The sequence below is a fragment of the Cryptomeria japonica genome, unplaced genomic scaffold (assembly GCF_030272615.1).
Source record: "Cryptomeria japonica unplaced genomic scaffold, Sugi_1.0 HiC_scaffold_1531, whole genome shotgun sequence".
Lineage (NCBI taxonomy): Eukaryota > Viridiplantae > Streptophyta > Pinopsida > Cupressales > Cupressaceae > Cryptomeria > Cryptomeria japonica.
This window is the reverse complement of record NW_026729915.1, coordinates 7,501-21,628: the sequence shown is the minus strand read 5'-3', so window position 1 is coordinate 21,628 and position 14,128 is coordinate 7,501. Positions and strand designations below refer to the sequence as shown.

At 59.4% G+C, this 14,128-nt stretch overlaps 1 non-coding gene across 1 annotated transcript; it reads right to left on the bottom strand.

Annotated features, from left to right (window-relative positions):
- Positions 1-2,639: 2,639 nt before the first annotated feature.
- Positions 2,640-2,758, bottom strand: LOC131873329 (5S ribosomal RNA). Its single transcript, XR_009371305.1, has one exon. It is a non-coding gene; the product is annotated as a 5S ribosomal RNA (ribosomal RNA).
- Between the last annotated feature and the right edge of the window lie 11,370 nt (positions 2,759-14,128).

Sequence of the window (14,128 nt, the reverse complement as noted above, 5' to 3'; positions counted from 1 at the left end):
ACGGAAATTTTAAAATCTCCTTTTTTTTTTGCCTTTTCTGGAAATTAGTGAAGGCAGCGCATCAAAGGTGCGCACCTCGCTGCCCACCTTGGTGTGCTCTGAGGTGCGCACCCGGGAGCGCTACGAAGTGTGCTCCAAGGTGCGGCGTGCACGTTGTCGGAGCCCGGTTTGCCCCGGGTGCGCACCTCGCCTGCACCTTGGCCGGGGTGGGCACCTTGGCTGGGTTTGCCCAGGGTGCGCTCCGAAGCGGGGTTACTGGAGCGCCCCCTCTTTTTTTGTCAGAGCGTTTGGTGGGGTTTCTCGCATTGGCTCTTCCCAGGCCCGGTTGTTGGGTGCGCTCCCACCCTGGCGCGCGCGAAGTTGGAAGTTGGGTTAATTGCCCGGGCGCGCACCTTCGCCAGGGTGGGCACCTTGGTGCGCACACCTTGGCTGGGCTGTGCACCAGGGCGGGCTCAAGATGGCACCAGCATTCCCTTTTTCTCACTATCTTTCAAAACGGAAATTTTAAAATCTCGTTTTTTTTTTGCCTTTTATGGAAATTAGTGAAGGCATCGCATCAAAGGTGCGCACCTCGCTGCCCACCTTGGTGTGCTCCGAGGTGCCCACCACGGTGCGCAACGCCGGTGCGAACCCGGGAGCGCCCCGATGTGTGCTCCAAGGTGCGGCGTGCACGAAGTCGGACCCTGGTTTGCCCCGGGTGCGCACCTCGCGTGCACCTTGGTGCGCACACCTTGGCTGGGTTGCGCGGCCTGGTGGGCACCATGGTGCGCACCAAGGAGCGCTCCGAAGTGTGCTCCAAGGTGCGGCGTGCACGAAGTCGGAGCCCGGTTTGCCCCGGGTACGCACCTCGCGTGCACCTTCGCCGGGGTGGGCACCTCGGCTGGGTTGCGCGCCCTGGTGCGCACCAAGGAGCGCTCCGAAGTGTGCTCCAAGGTGCGGCGTGCACGAAGTCGGAGCCCGGTTTGCCCCGGGTGCGCACCTTCGCCGCGGTGCGCACCATGGCGTGCACGAAGTCGGAGCCCGGTTTGCCCCGGGTGCGCACCTCGCGTGCACCTTCGGCGGGGTTGCGCGCCCTGGTGGGCACCATGGTGCGCACCAAGGAGCGCTCCGAAGTGTGCTCCAAGGTGCGGCGTGCACGAAGTCGGAGCCCGGTTTGCCCCGGGTGCGCACCTCGCGTGCACCTTCGCCGCGGTGGGCACCATGGCGTGCACGAAGTCGGAGCCCGGTTTGCCCCGGGTGCGCACCTCGCGTGCACCTTCGCCGGGGTGGGCACCTCGGCTGGGTTGCGCGCCCTGGTGCGCACCAAGGAGCGCTCCGAAGTGTGCTCCAAGGTGCGGCGTGCACGAAGTCGGAGCCCGGTTTGCCCCGGGTGCGCACCTCGCGTGCACCTTCGCCAGGGTGGGCACCTCGGTGCGCACACCTTCTCAATGTTTTCTTGCCTTTTCTGGAAATTGGTGAAGGCAGCGCATCAAAGGTGCGCACCTCGGTGTGCTCCGAGGTGCGAACCCGAGAGCGCTCCGAGGTGCCCACGAAGTCGAAAGTCGGGTTAATTGCATTGTTTTCCCCGGGTGCGCTCCGAGGTGCGCAACATCGGCGCGCACCAAGGAGGGCTCCGAAGTGTGCTCCAAGGTGCGCACGATGGCGTGCACCTCTGGTGCGCACGATTCGGAGCTCGGTTTGACCGGGGTGCGCACACCTTGGCTGGGTTGCGCACCTTTTGTGCGCTCCAAGGTGCGCACGAAGTCGGAGCTCGGTTTGCCCCGGGTGCGCACCTTCGCCAGGGTGCGCACCTTGATGCGCACGCCTTGGCTGGGCTGCGCACCTTGGTGGGCGCCATGGTGCGCACCTTTCGTGCGCTCCAAGGTGCGCACGAAGTCGGAGCTCGGTTTGCCCCGGGTGCGCACCTTGGTGGGCGCCATGGTGCACTCCGAGGTGCCCAAGATTGGTGCGCACCAAGGAGCGCTCCGAAGTGCGCTCCAAGGTGCGCGCGAAGTCGAAAGTTGGGTTAATTGTCCGGTTTGCCTCGGGTGCGCACCTTGCGTGCACCTTCGCCAGGGTGGGCGCCTTGGTGCGCACACCTTGGCTGGGCTGCGCACACCTTGGCACCCGCGTTTCCTTCATTTTAAATTTTTTTTTTTTACAATCTCTCAAGTGGGAAATTCTATAATCTCAACTTTTTTTGCCTTTTCAGGAAACTTTTGAATGGAGCGCATCATTGGTGCGCTCCGAAGTGTGCTCCAAAGCTCTCTCCAGCTGCGTGCACCTGCCCCGGCCGCGCACCCGGCCCCGCCCAGCTTCGCTCACCTGTCCCGGGCGTCTGGTGCGGAACCTTAGAGTAAGAAACATCACCGTGCACCTTGGCCAACGTGCGCGACTCGACCGAGCGCGCACTGGCCGAGGTGCACACCGATTTCACCTGGGTGCGCGCGCAGCACCTCGGGCGCACCGGGGTGCGCGCACAACGCCCGGGTTGCACCGTGGCCTGTGTGCTCGGGGCGCCTCGGGTGCGCGCTCGGTGTCGCCCCCGCGCGCGCGGTAGTGCGGGCAGCGCACCCCGGCCCGGCCCGGCCCCGACGAGAACGCAAACGGGCAAAAGGTTTATTCAAATAGCATTGCGACGCCCGGCGAAAAACTAAAAAAGGGTGCAACACCGGGACTTCCCGGGAGGTCACCCATCCCAGTACTACTCCGGCCCAAGCGCGCTTAACTGCGGAGTTCTGATGGGATCCGGTGCACTAACGCTGGTATGATCGCACCCGTTATGAGCTTGTCGCAGTGTGTACTTAGCAAACCGCGACCCACGTGCGAATCCACCCCGGCCACCCACCCCCGTCGAGGTGCACACCCTCCCTCGCGAAGTGCGCCCCGTTCGCCAAGTGTGAGCCCTGCCCGGGTGCGCGCACCTTGCTAGGGCGTCGGGTGTGCACCCGGCCCGGCCTACGTGCGTGCACCTGGAGGGGGCGTCGTGTGCGTGCAGTGTCCCGTCTGCAACGCGGTGCCCACACACCACCTCGGGCGCAACGACCTGCGCTCACATGTGGGCCGAGTGCACCTTGGTGCATGTTCGGGGCGCCTCGGGTGCACGCTCGATCTTGCCCTGGTGCACCAAGGCGCTCGGTTTGCCCCGGGTGCGCACTTGGTGCAAGGTGGGCACCCAAAATAGGGATCAAGCACCAAAACACAAGTTTCGGGATGCAAAATGGGACCCAAGGACCACAAATGCGTTCCAAGACCCATGATGGGTCCACGAGAACAAAAATGTGTTCCGAGACTTAATAAACAAATATTGGGTTTTAGGAGAAGAAACATGCTCTGATGCCCAAAACGAGAATCGACCCCGAAAAGGCCACAGGCCAAAAGTGGGATGCGAGACAAAAAAAAATGGGACCCGAGGACCAAAATTGGGTTCCCAGGTCGAAGACAGGGCAACCGGACAAGAAACGACCTCTAAGGCTCGAAATGAGTCCCGACGACTAAAACTTGACAAGAAGCACCCATCAGGCACCCAACTCGACACCCATGGGATGCCGACCCACCCGGGCTTCCACCTAGCACACCTTGGCACCCACCCACCCTCGCACCCAACCTCGCACCCAACTTAGCACCTTTGAACCCACATTGGCACTCACCCTGACCCTGGCACCTTGGAACCCACATTGGCACTCACCTTGACCCTGGCACCCACCTTTGCACTCACCTTGGGACCCACCCTGGCTCCCACCTCGGCACCCACCCAGACACCCACCTTGGTTCCTTGGCACCCACCTTGGATCCTTGGCACCCACCCCGACACCCACCTTGGCACGCAACTTGGCTACTTGCCACCCACCTTGGCTCCTTGACGCCCACCCCGACAACCACCCCGTGACCTACCCTGGCTAGGGTTGGTGCACACCCACCCTGGTGCCCACCTTGGCACCCACCCTATGACCCACCTTGGCACGCACCTTAGTACCCACCCCGTTACCCACCCTAGGACCCACCCCGTGACCCACCTTGGCCAGGGTGGGTGCACCCACCCTGGTGCCCACCTTGGCACCCACCCATCCTAGCACCCAGCCTGTGACCGGGCTTGGAACCCAACCTTGCACCCGCACCCGTCTTGGCCAGTGTGGGTGCGCACCCATCCTGGCACCCACGTTGTGACACACCCTTTAACCCACGCACCCTAGCACCCACGTTGGCACCCACCTTGGAACCCAACCTAGCAACTTGGCACCCACCCCGTGACCCACCTTGGCATCCACCATAGCAGTCGCCGACTTGGCACCCACCTCGGCACCCACCTTGACACTTGTGGACCCACCTTGCCACTCACCCTAGCATCGACCCATCCTAGCACCCACCCTGGCACCTTTGCACCCTAGCACTCACCCATCCTAGCACCTAACCTGTGACCCACCTTGACACTCACCCTCGCACCCACCTTGGAACCCAACCTAGCACCCACCCACCCTGACACCAACCCTAGCACCTACCCACCCTTGCACCCACCCTGTGACCCATCTTGGCACCCACCCATCCTACCACTCAACCTATCACCCACCTTCTCACCCACCTTGGCATCCACCTTAGCACCCACCCACACTGGCACCTTGGCACCCACCTCGGGCAAGGTGGGTGCACACCCACCCTGGCACCCAATTTAGAACCCACCGAGCATGTTACCCACCTTGGCACCCACATTGCAGCCCACCCTAGTACCCACCCTATGACCCACATTGGCATCCACACCCTAGCACCCAGGCACCTCGACACCCGCCTTGACACCCACCCTAGCACTGAACCTGTGACCCACCTTGGAACTCACCCTAGAACCCACCCACCCTGTGAACCACCTTGGCATCCACCTTAGCACCCACCCACCTTGGCACCCACTCTAGCACTCACCCATCCTAACACCCAACTTGTTACCCACCTTGGCACCCGCCCTCGCGTCCACCTTGAAACCCACCCTAGCACCCACCCACGCAGGAGCCCACCTTGGCACCCAACCTAACACCCACGCATCCTGGCACCCAACTTGTGACCCACCTTGGAACCCACCCTAGTACCCACCTTTGAACCCACTATATCACCAACCCACCTTGGCACCCACCCTATGACCCTCTTTGGAATCCACCCTAGCACGCACCCACCCTGGCACCCACCATGGAGCGCACCCTAGCACCCACCCACCTCGGCACGCACCTCAACACCCACCTTGGTGTGCGCACTGCGCCAACCTCTCAAAGACCCTATGTGGTGCGCTCCAAAGTGTACACCTTTGGTGCGCTCCAAGGTGCGCACCTTTGGTGCACACCGAGGTGCACACCAAAGTGTGCACCGAGGTGAGCACCAAAGTGCACTCCAGGGTGCACACCAAGGCGTGCACCTTTGGTGCGGTCAATGCAAACGAATTCGGAAGTTGGGGTCGATGTCCTAATCGCTGCTGCAGACTACACGTATGAGAATCGGACAAATAGCTTTATATAGGGGAGGTGTTGCGTTTGATGGGTCGACTCCCCTGGTTGTGTGCACTGCACCAACTTCAAAGACCCTGTCTTGTTTAAGAAGTCAAAAGTTGGGGTGGATGTCCTAATCATTGCTGCAGTCTACGCATGTATGAGAATCAGACAAATAGCTTATATAGGGGAGGTGTTGCATTCGGTGGGTTGACTCCCCTGGTTGTGCGCACTGCGCCAACCTCAAAGACCCCGCATAGCAGAAGAAGTCGGAAGTCGGATTTTGGTGAGCACCAAGGCGTGCACCTTTGGTGCGGTCAACGCAGACGAATTCAGAAGTTGGGGTGGATGTCCTAATCGTTGTTGCAGGCTACACATGTATGAGAATCAGACAAATAGCTTATATAGGGGAGGTGTTGGGTTTGATGGGTCAACTCCCTTGGTTGTGCGCATTACGCCAACCTCAAAGACCTTGTTTTCGTTAAGAAGTCAAAAGTTGGGGTCAATGTCCTAATGGCTCCTGCAGGCTACACATGTATGAGAATCGGACAAATAGCTTATATAGGGGAGGTGTTGGGTTTGATGGGTCGACTCCCCTGGTTGTGCGCATTACGTCAACCTCAAAGACCTTGTTTTCGTTAAGAAGTCAAAAGTTGGGGTCGATGTCCTAATTGCTCCTGTAGACTACACATGTATGAGAATCAGACAAATAGCTTATATAGGGGAGGTGTTGGGTTTGATGGGTTGACTCCCCTAGTTGTTCGCATTACACCAACCTCAAAGACCTTGTTTTCGTTTAGAAGCCGAAAGTTGGGGTCGATGTCCTAATTGCTCCTGCAGGCTACGCATGTATGAGAATCAGACAAATAGCTTATATAGGGGAGGTGTTGGGTTTGATGGGTCGACTCCCCTGGTTGTGCGCATTGCGCCAACCTCAAAGACCCTGCATTGCGGATGAAGTCGAAAGTCAGAGTTTGGTGTGCTACAAGGTGTGGTCGAAGGTGCTCACCTAGGTGTGCACCTTTGGAGCACAGGAAAAGTGCCCTCCAAAAGTGCGCACCTTTGGAGTGCACAAAAGTGCCCTCCAAAAGTGCGCACCTTTGGAGCGCAGAAAAGTGCCCTCCAAAAAGTGCCCTCCAAAAGTGCGCACCTTTGGAGCGCAGAAAAGTGCCCTCCAAAAGTGCGCACCTTTGGAGCGCAGAAAAGTGCCCTCCAAAAAGTGCCCTCCAAAAGTGCGCACCTTTGGAGCGCAGAAAAGTGCCCTCCAAAAGTGCGCACCTTTGGAGCGCAGAAAAGTGCCCTCCAAAAAGTGCCCTCCAAAAGTGCGCACCTTTGGAGCGCAGAAAAGTGCCCTCCAAAAAGTGCCCTCCAAAAGTGCGCACCTTTGGAGCGCAGAAAAGTGCCCTCCAAAAAGTGCCCTCCAAAAGTGCGCACCTTTGGAGCGCAGAAAAGTGCCCTCCAAAAAGTGCCCTCCAAAAGTGCGCACCTTTGGAGCGCAGAAAAGTGCCCTCCAAAAAGTGCCCTCCAAAAGTGCGCACCTTTGGAGCGCAGAAAAGTGCCCTCCAAAAGTGCGCACCTTTGGAGCGCACAAAAGTGCCCTCCAAAAGTGCGCACTTTTGGTGCGCACCAAGGCGCTGGTTCGGTCGTTGCAGGCGAGTTCGGAAGTTGGGGTCGATGTCCTGAGCGGAGGTGCAAACTACACAGGTGTCGGAATCGGACAAATAGCTTATATAGGGGAGGTGTATGCTTCGATGGGTCGACTCCCCAGGTTGAGCGCACCGCGCCAACCTCAAAGACCCTACGGTATGGATGAAGTCGGAAGTTGGGTCCGATGACCAATTCGATTAGTAGGTATGCTCATGAGGTCGGAATTTGGGTCCGATGACCTGCCATGTGCAGGAAGGCGAATGTTGACACTGTGCGTTGCAAGGTGCACACCAAGGCGCTGGTGCGGTCTTTTTAGTCGAGTTCGGAAGTTGGGGTCGATGTCCTGATCGGAGGTGCAAGCTACACAGGTGTGGGAATCGGACAAATAGCTTATATAGGGGAGGTGTATGCTTCGTTGGGTCGACTCCCCGGGTTGAGCGCACCGCGCCAACCTCAAAGACCCTACGGTATGGATGAAGTCGGAAGTTGGGTCCGATGACCGATTCGATATGTAGGCATACTCGCGAGGTCGGAATTTGGGTCCGATGACCTGCCACGTGCAGGAAGGCGAATGTTGGCACTGTGCGTTGCAAGGTGCGCACCAAGGCGCTGGTTCGGTCGTTGGAGGCGAGTTCGGAAGTTGGGGTCGATGTCTTGATCGGAGGTGCAAACTACACAGGTGTGGGAATCGGACAAATAGCTTATATAGGGGAGGTGTATGCTTCGTTGGGTCGACTCCCCGGGTTGAGCGCACCGCGCCAACCTCAAAGACCCTACGGTATGGATGAAGTCGGAAGTTGGGTCCGATGACCGATTCGATATGTAGGCATACTCGCGAGGTCGGAATTTGGGTCCGATGACCTGCCATGTGCAGGAAGGCGAATGTTGGGACTGTGCGTCGCAAGGTGCGCACCAAGGCGCTGGTGCCGTCGTTGCAGTCGAGTTCGGAAGTTGGGGTCGATGTCCTGGTCAGAGGTGCAAACTACACAGGTGTGGGAATCGGACAAATAGCTTATATAGGGGAGGTGTATGCTTCGATGGGTCGACTCCCTGGGTTGAGCGCACCGCGCCAACCTCAAAGACCCTACAGTATGGATGAAGTCGGAAGTTGGGTCCGATGACCGATTCGATACGTAGGCATATTGGCGAGGTCTGAATTTGTGTCCGATGACCTGCCATGCGCAGGAAGGCGGAATTTGGGTCCGATGACCGAGTTGATGGCGTGCCATGCGCAGAAAGGCGGAATTTGGGTCCGATGACCGAGTTGATGTTGATGGCCCGCCATGCACAGGAAGGCGGAATTTGGGTCCGATGACCGATTTGAAGGCGTGCCATACGCAAAAAGGCGGAGTTTGGGTCCGATGACCGAGTTGATATTGATGGCCCGCCATGCGCAGGAAGGCGGAATTTGGGTCCGATGACCTGACATACGCATGGAGTCCGACTCGGGGGCCGATGTTCGATTCGATGACTTGCATTGTGGGTAAAGTCGGAAGTTGTGGTCTTTGACCCGATTCGATGACCAGACTTCGGCTGCTTGAGAATCGGACAAATAACTTATATAGGGGAGGTAGTGTTCTCGAGCATCCTCCCCCCGTGCCCGTTTATGTCGATTGATGCTGGTGCTCGACTGGTTGGAGCGCTCGGATGCAAAAATCTTGCACCAGGATTTATCGATTGTGATGGACACGGCAAGTCTCCTGATTGCTATGCAGGAGCTCATCGTGAATCTCTATGCGGCCTTGGTATGGACTCGACCTGCGGAATGGTTCGGCAATGGTAGTCGCTCCAACACGTCCTTGCAATGGCCACAGAGGTGATTCGACTAGAGCTCCAGTCTAGCTTTTGGGTTGCTTGGCGGACTGGTATAGCCGCGATCGAGTTCCGGCCATGAACGTTTTAGATAGCTCTTGGGCTTTCTGGGATGGAAGTCGGAAGTTTGGGCTGTTGTCCGATTTGATGACCATTCTTCGGATGTGTGAGAATCGGACAAATAACTTATATAGGGGACTGTGTTGTCTCACGCAGCCCCCTCCGTGCCCCTCTATCTCGACCGATGTTGGTGCTTGAAAGGGTTGGGATCGCTCGGATTTATAAACGTGCACCACCATTTGTCGAGTGTGAGGGACGCGGCAGGTCTCCTAAATGCTATGCGGGCGCTCTCTGAGAATCTCTATCCGGCCTCGACACAGACTAGTCTTGCTGAATGGTTTGGCACTGGTAGTCGATCCAACACGTCGTTGTTGTGGCCGCCTAGGCGATTCGATTCGAGCCCCCGTCTAGCTTTTGGGTTGCTTGGCGGATTTTGCCCTATCCGCAAGTGAGCTCGGTCCCTAAACGTTCGAGAAACCCGATTGCTATGCGCCGACTCTCTTTCTTGCGAGCCTCCATCTAGCTTTTGGGTCTCTACGGAACGGAAGTCGGAATCTGGGACCGTTGTTTGATTCGACGAGGCAGACTACGGTTGTGCGAGAATCGGACAAATAACTTATATAGGGGAGGTGTTGACTGGAGCATTCTCCCCCGTGCCCCTCTAACTCGACCAATGCTGGCGCTCGAACGGTGGTAGCGCTCGGATTTTCATTGAGCGCCAGCATTGGTCGATTTAGAGGGGCATGCGAGATTCCCGAATGCTATGCGAGGGCTCTAACGGAAATGTCTATTGGTTTCGGTATGGATGCAATTGCGAGTGGTTCGGCAAAGGTAGTCGTTCCGATGCGTCCATGTCGTGGCCAAATCGATAATTCGATTTGAGCCCTCGTATAGCATTTGGGTCTCTCGATGTGATTCCGCATTCCAGTCCCTTTGGGCACTGCTTGAGCCGCATCCCAGGGGGTTCCCTTCCCAATAATCTGCCTCGCAACCCGATTGCTATGCGGTGAGGCTCCTCGGCCGCCTCGGAACTATCTGTGTATCAGACGCATCGCGGGATAAGGGGTTGGCAACGGTAGTCGCCCCAAGCGCGTCCGATGCTTGGACCATTCCGAGGCGGCCCTGAAGCCTCTTCCGTCTAGCCGTTGGGTCCTTCTCGCCGCATCCCTCGCCTCGCACCCCGATTGCTATGCGGTGAGGCTCCTCGGCCGCCTCGGAACTATCTGTGTATCGGACGCGTCGCGGGATAAGGGGTTGTCACTGGTAGTCGCCCCAAGCGCGTCCGATGCTTGGACCATTCCGAGGCGGCCCTGAAGCCTCTTCCGTCTAGCCGTTGGGTCCTTCTCGCCGCATCCCTCGCCTCGCACCCCGATTGCTATGCGGTGAGGCTCCTCGGCCGCCTCGGAACTATCTGTGTATCGGACGCGTCGCGGGATAAGGGGTTGTCATTGGTAGTCGCCCCAAGCGCGTCCGATGCTTGGACCATTCCGAGGCGGCCCTGAAGCCTCTTCCGTCTAGCCGTTGGGTCCTTCTCGCCGCATCCCTCGCCTCGCACCCCGATTGCTATGCGGTGAGGCTCCTCGGCCGCCTTGGAACTATCTGTGTATCGGACGCGTCGCGGGATAAGGGGTTGTCACTGGTAGTCGCCCCAAGCGCGTCCGATGCTTAGACCATTCCGAGGCGGACCCGAAGCCTCTTCCGTCTAGCCGTTGGGTCCTTCTCGCCGCATCCTTCGCCTCGCACCCCGATTGCTATGCGGTGAGGCTCCTCGGCCGCCTCGGAACTATCTGTGTATCGGACGCGTCGCGGGATAAGGGGTTGTCACTGGTAGTCGCCCCAAGCGCGTCCGATGCTTGGACCATTCCGAGGCGGACCCGAAGCCTCTTCCGTCTAGCCGTTGGGTCCTTCTCGCCGCATCCCTCGCCTCGCACCCCGATTGCTATGCGGTGAGGCTCCTCGGCCGCCTTGGAACTATCTGTGTATCGGACGCGTCGCGGGATAAGGGGTTGTCACTGGTAGTCGCCCCAAGCGCGTCCGATGCTTGGACCATTCCGAGGCGGACCCGAAGCCTCTTCCGTCTAGCCGTTGGGTCCTTCTCGCCGCATCCCTCGCCTCGCACCCCGATTGCTATGCGGTGAGGCTCCTCGGCCGCCTTGGAACTATCTGTGTATCGGACGCGTCGTGGGATAAGGGGTTGTCACTGGTAGTCGCCCCAAGCGCGTCCGATGCTTGGACCATTCCGAGGCGGACCCGAAGCCTCTTCCGTCTAGCCGTTGGGTCCTTCTCGCCGCATCCCTCGCCTCGCACCCCGATTGCTATGCGGTGAGGCTCCTCGGCCGCCTTGGAACTATCTGTGTATCGGACGCGTCGCGGGATAAGGGGTTGTCACTGGTAGTCGCCCCAAGCGCGTCCGATGCTTGGACCATTCCGAGGCGGCCCCGAAGCCTCTTCCGTGTAGCCGTTGGGTCCTTCTCGCCGCATCCCTCGCCTCGCACCCCGATTGCTATGCGGTGAGGCTCCTCGGCCGCCTTGGAACTATCTGTGTATCGGACGCGTCGCGGGATAAGGGGTTGTCACTGGTAGTCGCCCCAAGCGCGTCCGATGCTTGGACCATTCCGAGGCGGCCCCGAAGCCTCTTCCGTGTAGCCGTTGGGTCCTTCTCGCCGCATCCCTCGCCTCGCACCCCGATTGCTATGCGGTGAGGCTCCTCGGCCGCCTTGGAACTATCTGTGTATCGGACGCGTCGCGGGATAAGGGGTTGTCACTGGTAGTCGCCCCAAGCGCGTCCGATGCTTGGACCATTCCGAGGCGGACCTGAAGCCTCTTCCCTCTAGCCGTTGGGGCTTTCTCGCCGCATCCCTCGCCTCGCACCCCGATTGCTATGCTGTGAGGCTCCTCGGCCGCCTTGGAACTATCTGTGTATCGGACGCATCGCGGGATAAGGGGTTGGCAGTGGTAGTCGCCCCAAGCGCATCCGATGCTTGGACCATTCCGAGGTGGCCCTGCAGCCTCTTCCGTCTAGCCGTTGGGGCCATCTCGCCGCATCCCCCACCTCGCACCACGATTGCTATGCGGTGAGGCTCCTTGGCCGCCTCGGAACTATCTGTGTATCGGACGCATCGCGGGATAAGGGGTTGTCACTGGTAGTCGCCCCAAGCGCGTCCGATGCTTGGACTATTCCGAGGCGGCCCTGCAGCCTCTTCCGTCTAGCCGTTGGGGCCATCTCGCTGCATCCCCCACCTCCTCGGCCGCCTCGGAACTATCTGTGTATCGGACGCATCGCGGGATAAGGGGTTGGCAGTGGTAGTCGCCCCAAGCGCGTCCGATGCTTGGACTATTCCGAGGCAGCCCTGCAGCCTCTTCCGTCTAGCCTTTGGGGCCATCTCGCCACATCCCTCGCCTCGCACCCCGATTGCTATGCGGTGAGGCTCCTCGGCCGCCTGGGAACTATCTTCGTATCGGACGCATCGCGGGATAAGGGGTTGTCACTGGTAGTCGCCCCAAGCGCGTCCGATGCTTGGACTATTCCGAGGCGGCCCTGTGGCCTCTTCCGTCTAGCCGTTGGGGCCATCTCGCCGCATCCCCCACCTCGCACCCCGATTGCTATGCGGTGAGGCTCTTCGGCCGCCTTGGAACTATCTTCGTATCGGACGCATTGCGGGATAAGGGGTTGTCACTGGTAGTGGCCCCAAGCGCGTCCGATGCTTGGACTATTCCGAGGCGGCCCTGCAGCCTCTTCCGTCTAGCCGTTGGGGCCATCTCGCCGCATCCCCCACCTCGCACCCCGATTGCTATGCGGTGAGGCTCCTCGGCCGCCTTGGAACTATCTTCGTATCGGACGCATCGCGGGATAAGGGGTTGTCACTGGTAGTCGCCCCAAGCGCGTCCGATGCTTGGACTATTCCGACGCGGCCCTGTGGCCTCTTCCGTCTAGCCGTTGGGGCCATCTCGCCGCATCCCCCACCTCGCACCCCGATTGCTATGCGGTGAGGCTCCTCGGCCGCCTTGGAACCATCTTCGTATCGGACGCATCGCGGGATAGGGGGCTGTCACTGGTAGTCGCCCCAAGCGTGTCCGATGCTTGGACCATTCCTAGGCGGCCCTGAAGCCTCTTCCGTCTAGCCGTTGGGGCCTTCCCGCCCCATCCCTCGCCTCGCACCCCCGATTGCTATGCGGTGAGGCTCCTCGGCCGCCTTGGAACCATCTGTGTATCGGACGCATCGCGGGATAAGGGGTTGGCACTGGCAGTCGCCCCAAGCGCGTCCGATGCTTGGACCATTCCGAGGTGGCCCTGAAGCCTCTTCCGTCTAGCCGTTGGGGCCTTCCCGCCCCATCCCTCGCCTCGCACCCCGATTGATATGCGGTGAGGCTCCTCGGCCGCCTTGGAACTATCTGTGTATCGGACGCATCGCGGGATAAGGGGTTGGCACTGGTAGTCGTCCCAATCGCATCCGATGCTTGGACCATTCTGAGGCGGCCCTGCAGCCTCTTCCGTTTAGCCGTCGGGGCCTTCCCGCCGCATCCCTCGCCTCGCATCCCGATTCCTATGCGGTGAGTCTTCTCGGCCGCCGCGGAACTATACCTGTTATTGCTACTGCATCCTTCGGCTGGTAACCTCCTCTGCCGCCTTGGAACGTTCTCTTTGTCGGACGCGTCGCGGGATAAGGGGTTGGCACTGGTAGTCGCCCCAAGCGCGCCCAATGCATAGACCGCTCCGAGTCGACCTTGCTTTCAGCCTCTCACATGCATAGACCTCTCTGAGTCGACCCTGCAGCCTCTCACGTTTAGCCTTTGGAATCTCGCCTCACAACATGATTGCTATCCTTGATGCATCCCTTGCCTCGAGCCCTGATTGCTTTCTTGGCTGCATCCCTCCTCTCCTCACAGCCCGGTTGTCATCACTGCTTCATCCGTCGCTTCATGCATTCTGGCTGCTGGGCCCTTCCCACCGCACACCTCGATTGCTATCTCTTCTGCATCACACACCCCGATTGCTATCTCTGCTACATCCCTCGGCTCTCACTTCTGCATCCTTCGCCTCACACCTCGATTGCTATCAATGCTGCATCCGTAACCTCACACCCCGATTGCTATGCGGGGAGGCTCCTTGGCCGCCTTGGAAATTTCTGTGTGTCGGACGCACCGCGGGATAAGGGGTTGGCACT